Genomic DNA, 7061 nt, shown 5'->3' on the forward strand with positions numbered 1-7061 from the left:
AGTAAAAGGATGAAAAACTGGGAGGAGAAAGCCCTTATATTAACAGTAAATCTTATGTCTCTGCAGTAGTCTGCAAAATCCCATGCAATCTATTTCATAAATTGCTGCTCCTCCTTGCAACTTGAAATATACTTGTGCATGGATTTCATTTTTTTCCTTTACAAATAAAATTAAAAAATGACATTGCAACCTTCAGTTAGACTGTATGAATAAAAAGCAATGTACATTGCATTTAAAAGAGTATGTTCTTTGAATTTCAATTGGCATAGCCTAATTACACCAACACTATGTGTAAAATGATGGATGGATAAGTTTAAAAAAGTATTTTTTAATGGCAAAAAACAAAACAAAAAAAAAACATGCCAAATGAAGCCTATTTGAATAGGCTGAGATTTAAATCAAATGTTAAATCACTCATGTTCTGTCAAGGTTCATTTTTTGCATTTTTGGTATAGCGCATAGCCAAGGGTGTGCCGGTGCCACCTGAAAATAGATGGAGAATTATTTTTTAAAGTCTTAATAAAAATGTTTTTCTAAACTTGGACTAGTGTTGTTTACTTACAATATTTGTAAATATAAAATGTAAAAAAATTGTTTTGTTTTTTTTTCGTTAAAAGAATATCTGTCAACATTTGGACTGCCAACCAATCCGCAAACAACCGCTTTTGTGCTGTTGAGGCAGAGGAGAAATGGAAACAAATGAGCGCAGTTCACACAAAGAAACTTAATGAACATACAGTGGTTAAAAAATTAATGTGGAGTTTTTATATAGCATATGATATGATACAGTTAAGCAACATCACACGAGTGCTGAATACCATCACGATTGAAAATGTGACACTGATGTCATATGACAGTTCAATAAACAAGTAATTAATATCAAGTCACTTACATTTTAGACACAATATTGACTGTTTTTGTTCTATTTGTGCAGCGAAAATAGTTCCAAACAAAGATCACAGCAGAACCACAGCGCATTTAACACCGGAACACATAACGCATTACTGAATGATTCAGCGAATCGAATCGGTTTGAACGAATCGGTTGAGTCAAAGATTCAATGACCCATTAAACAACTGCCTCATTCCTGAACGATTCAGCCGTTTGAACGAATCATTTGAATAAATTACTCAATAACTCACTCATTAAGACGGTCATCTGCCGCCCCCTACTGGTGGTTTAGTTTCGTGTTTAAAAGTAGGCTATCATTCTTTCCGATTTTTAATATTTGTATATTCAAAAAATATTTAAAACAATCTCATAACATTATTTAATGCAGTTGTAATTTTTCAGTGTAAATTAATTAACTGGATTAGTAACAGCCAAGTCTTATTATTCCAATTGAATATATTGATGAAATTTAAGAATTCAAAATGAAAGATGAAGCATAAAACATTAGGGAAACATGCTCTTTATAAATAGCCTAGAAATCTAGACGCACCCTAGCGGCAGCAAAATGTATTTTGCAGCCAGGGTAGTCTAGCAACTCTCCATTGACTTTCGAGCTGGAAAAAACATAAATTGGGTCAGGCCAATCACGTCGTGTATAGAGTAGGCGGGGCGGGCTTAACATAATGACGACAGAGTTGCGATGGTTCCCTGCCACTTGAAAACAGAGTTGCAACGGTTCCCTGCTACTTGAAAACAAAGAAGAGCTGCTGCTGGCGAACAGTCTTTCGAATCGGCTTTGGCCGCGACTCTGGAGGACTCAGAGTTAAGTTTTTCTTTGAGAAAAGAGCAAAGAATGGCACTTAAGTCATTCTTTAAAAAGGAAGATGTGTTCGTAGTTTTGCCGGCCAGATTCAAAAGTTGAATCTATCAACTAACCTTAGCTCCGCTTTTGGGAAAACGCTCTGGTTGGTTGAAGCGCTGTCCTATTGTGTGCAGAGGGAATTTGAAAGACAGACGTTTATCCCTCCCCTCGGATTGAGCCGTGTCTATGGTGAGTTGCCAGACCAAACATCTTGATGTAGGTCTGGCTTGCCAGGCTACTTTATAAAGGTTAAAATATCATAAATATGCAGATTTAAATATGTAAAAGCTGACTGAACACTGATGAGAATATTGCTTCATAAATTACTTTTACAACACAAAAAAACAAAATCCTATTTTTAAGTGAATTAAGTGAATGACCGATTTACTTGTTCAAAGGACAAGCACATGAAAAGGCTTAATGTTGAGCCCTGAGTTATATATAGTATTATGGTTATGTGGCGAGCCTGAGAATAGTCTTACACATCAGCCCAGTCTATTAAAGTTAGTGATACGCCGGGTCGAGGTTTTTTTTGCACATTAATCTGACAATAAATGTGCATGGCACACCCAGTTTTTCTTATGCATACCCAGAGACGCTTTTCTGGGTACACTGTCAGTTGAAGCAGTGATGGAGAATGATGTCATGTGAAAGACAGGAGCAGAGATCCTCCACACCACAAACTCATCACTTCAAATTACTTTTCCTTTGAAGAGACAAACTTGGACTTGAGCTGTTCAATTAATAATTACACCTTTCACCTCATCTTTAATGCATGATTAGGTCTCATATCAAAGGTGGTATGATGAGAAAGCATGGCCCAGGCTCACTGGTACGTACCACTCTTTTTTTCCGTATATTTCCCAGTTTTTTTGTTTTCTTTAGTAAAAAGGCACTGGCCCACTTTCAGCCTCTATACACTTCATACATTTTATGCATGTTGTACTACATATTTACACTGACTAACTGATCTATTTTTAAACAACACCATTTTAAGTATTATATTCAGTAAATGTCATCATCTGCTGTTTTAATTGCATATGTTTCATTTAAGGTTAATGTTATTTCAGTTCTTTAAACTAAGAGTTGCTTGTGTGGTTGTAATTGTGACAGCCCTGGGCAGTGAGGTCATTACATAAAAGACAGTGCTGAATCCAGCCTCACACATGTAATGCTATTTGATGTCAGAGCTGCAGCTGTTCAAATCATTTCTTAGAAAAACAACATAAAAGTAGACATAAGACAAAAATCACATTACCAGTTCCTGGGAAACTGCAATATTTTGCACCTCATTGTTCAATGTGGTAAAACATCACACAAGATTGAAGAGAATTAATGAATGAATGAATCTATCTATCTATCTATCTATCTATCTATCTATCTATCTATCTATCTATCTATCTATCTATCTATCTATCTATCTATCTGTGATGCGTTCAGTACGTTTTCAGTAAGGTCTAAAAATAGGTCGAATGTCAGTTTTTTTGTCAAAATTGTTTTTTCATTAAATATTCTATAACATCTTGTCTATCATCTCTGAATATATCTTGGCAAAATTCACTAGTTTAGTGTAGAAAAATAGCGATTTATAGTGGCAAGCTGAAAAGACTTTCTCTTTAAAGGGATACTTCACCTCTGGAAAGATGAATGTGTATTTAAAATAGGTCATTTATGTAGTAGAAATGTGAAATTATTTTTGAATTTGGAGCCTTCTAGAATGTATTTTTGACTTATGTGGATGAAAGACAACAACTCCCAGAATGCACTTGCTTCGCTGCTCTATGAGGCCACTCCCAAGCCACGCCTACCGGTAAGAGCGCGCAGTTAAACAACAAGACTAGGCTAGGCTACTAGTGAGTCTCCGTGACGAGTCTGCCCGGGATTTCGAGATCGCCCAAAATGTCCGGGATTCGGCTTTTGCGTTCTACAGTCGCCATTCATTACTGTGGCGAGCAGGACGAGGCTGAGGGGCGCGGGAGAACGGCGCGAGGCCGGTGGCTTGATTACTGATGAGCGACGGTGGAGCGGGAATTTTCTTAGCAATGTTAAAAAGCACATCAACTGATCACTTGTTTAGCGTTAATGTAAACTTTACATTCAGATTCACCAATCGGAATGAATTCAGTTAGATTGAAACAAAAGGTGTGCATGTAAACAATGAATGGCGACTGCAGAAAGCAAAAGCTGAATCCTGGACATTTTGGACGATCTCGACGGCCGGACATGTCCGGGAAAAAGAGGATGGTAACCCCTACTACTCAGCTTTCTCCTACTACTCAGCTTTCTCCACAGAACAAGAGCCTGCTAGCTTAGCTTCCAAAGAAAGACGCCTGACACTATGTGTACATTCTGTGAGTGAGATCCCACCCTCTATGGGCGGGTTGAAAACATGCAAGACAGCTCCTACTACTGGCTGTAGTCTTTAGCCTCTGGCCAAAAAATCCTCCGATGATGCAAAATGACGATTTTTGCGTCATCTGAGGATTTTTTCCAGACAAAAAATACATAAATCTCTCGTCTCAGGGGGACATGAGGGAGGAAAGCACGGTAATTTGAAAACACTACGGGTTTTCTACTGATACAAAGCTTAATGCTAAATCCTGAAGTATCCCTTTAAGAAAACGCACGTCGGCGGAGGTGTAAAGAAGAAAAAAAAAGAAATCACCACATTTCTCCTTCTCTTAACACTACAAAGACAGTTCACCTATCAAAATAAACCACATAACATCTAGAATAAAGGTATATCAATGCGCATTTCCCGCCAGTCCGGTGTAAACTACAACGGCACGCAAGGTTTTTTAGTTTTTTTATCCAACATTATCGTGAGATGCGGAGCGGAGCGGAGCACAAGAGAACAACCGCGTCTGAAGTAGCTGCTCGCTGAAAAGATCTTGCTCGCCTCTCAATCGTCCAATTTTAAAACGGTTTCCACAGAATGAAAATTCCATTTTGAGTTCGTAAGCTTTTGAATGATACCTAATCTATGATGATTACTAAAATATGTGATATGTAATAAAGGCAATAAAAAAAGAGCGCCAATCGTCCCCGCTAGCAGGACGTGACTGTTATTTAAACCTGTTTTTCTCAAAATTCCTTCCTGAAAATCATAGCGATCAGCCGACTTAAAGGAGAATTTTTTTTGTAAATTTGGAGTGCTGTCAGTACAGAGAACAACGACAAAAATCGGTGTTGCCTACACCGTGTTATCCTCTTTTTAAAATTTGCACCCTGTTGACTTAAATGGGGCAAGTTTTAAACCTGCTTTTAGCCTCTTAACATCCTTGATGTGTCATTACAAGTGCCCAGCCATGTGAGTGATTCTTTCAGAGTGAACACAGTGAATCTGACTGCAGTAGATGTGAAAAATATGAATAAAAGTGATGTTAATTCAGCCAGCGCACATACCTGTATTTACTTCCTGTTTTTTAAGTCCACAGTAGTCGATTATTGAGTTCTCCACTGTGATCACGCGCGTGAACTCGACAATCGACTACTGTGGACTTCGACCGAAAACAGGAAGTAAATACAGGTATGTGCGCTGGCTGAATTAACATTCAGTACAAGATCTGTACCTTTGGGCAGTCCCTGTCTCCTCGCGTCTTTACCAAAGTCATGGAGACCGCCCTTGCCCCATTAAGGTCCCAAATACTTCCAGAGGCTCATGGGGCATATGGCATCCTCTGCCATGGTAACGCTGCTCGGGATGATGCATATGAGGCCGCTTCAGCACTGGCTTCATGCCCAAGTCCAGAAATTGGCATGGGGCCATGGCACACATCGTGTGACCATAACACTGGGGTTTTGCCACATGTTCAGCCCTTGGATGGACCTTGGGTTTCTGTGGGCAAGAGTTCCCTTAGAGCAATCCAGATGCATTGTTGTCACAACAGATGTGTCCAAGACAGCCTGGGGTGCCATGCAACGGGCGTGCAGCTTCAAGGTTCTGGACGGGCCCCAGCTGTACTGTCACATCAACTGCCTCGAGTTGTTGGCCGTGCTTCTAGACCTGAGGAGATTTCAACCCTTGATTCAGGGCAAGCACGTGTTGATCCGGATAGAAACCACAGGAACAATTGCATTTATCAGTCACCTGGGTGGTATCCGCTCTCATCGCATGTCACAACTCACCCGCCACCACATCCTCTGGAGGTCTGAAGTCTCAGCAGGCCACTCACATTCCGGGCATCCTCAATCGTGCAGCAGACTCGTTCTTGTGACAGGTTACACTCCAGGGAGAATGGAGATCCCCACACGGTCCAGCTGATTTTGTCGATTCGACCAGGCACGGGTAGACCTGTTTGCCTCCCAAGAATCCTCCCATTGTCCTCTGTGGTATTCCTTGACTGAGGCCCCCCTCGGCACGGACGCACTGGCACACAGCTGGCCCACGGGCCTGCGTAAGTACGCATTTCTCCCAGTGAGCATCATTGCACACATGCTGTGTTAGATCAGGGAGGACGCAGAACGTCCTGATGGTCATGCCTTATTATCCACACTAGACCTGTTTCGCAGAGCTCATGCTGATGCGTTGGCCCCTCCTTGGCAAATCCCCTTGAGGAAGGACCTTCTTTCTCGGGCAAGGGCACCATCTGTCACCTGCGCCCAGACCTCTGGAAACTCGATGTGTGGTCCCTTGACAGGATGAGGAATTCAGAGAGCTATCACCAACGGTGATAGACACAATCACCTCAATGAGGCGGCTATATGCTTTTAAGTGGGGCTTATTCGTTGCTTGCTGTTTTTCCCGAGGAGAAGACCCATGGAGATGTGGTATTGAGTTATTGCTTTCCTTCCTCTAAGAGGGCATGGAGAGGCACTTATCTGCCTGCTAGATGGTTGCAATAGAAGCAAATCACGACACCGTGGATGGTAGATCGGTAGGAAAGCATTACCTGATTATTAGGTTCCTGAGAGGTGCACAGAGATTAAATCCTCCGAGATTGCCCCTCATACCCTCTTGAGATTTCTCGGTGGTCTTACATGACAGAGAGATCCATTTGAGCCTTTACAGTCAGTCGAGCTGAGTGCCCTCTCTATGATGTCTGCGCTCACTTCTGTCAAGAGGGTGGGGGACATTCAATCCCTCTTCATTAACAAAATGTGCCTAGAGGGCCAGCAGACTCTCATGTTGTCCCGAGACCTGGCTACGTGCCCAAGGTTCCCACTACCCCTTTCAGGAATCAGGTAGTAACCTTACAAGTGAACCCTCCTGACGATAGAGACCCAGCCCTATCTGTGTTGTACCCAGTGGATGCTTTGTGCATTTCCCTGAATCGCATACAGAGTTTTAGAAGATTAAATCAGCTCT

This window comes from Abramis brama, assembly GCF_963993115.1.
Source record: "Abramis brama genome assembly, chromosome: 11".
Lineage (NCBI taxonomy): Eukaryota > Metazoa > Chordata > Actinopteri > Cypriniformes > Leuciscidae > Abramis > Abramis brama.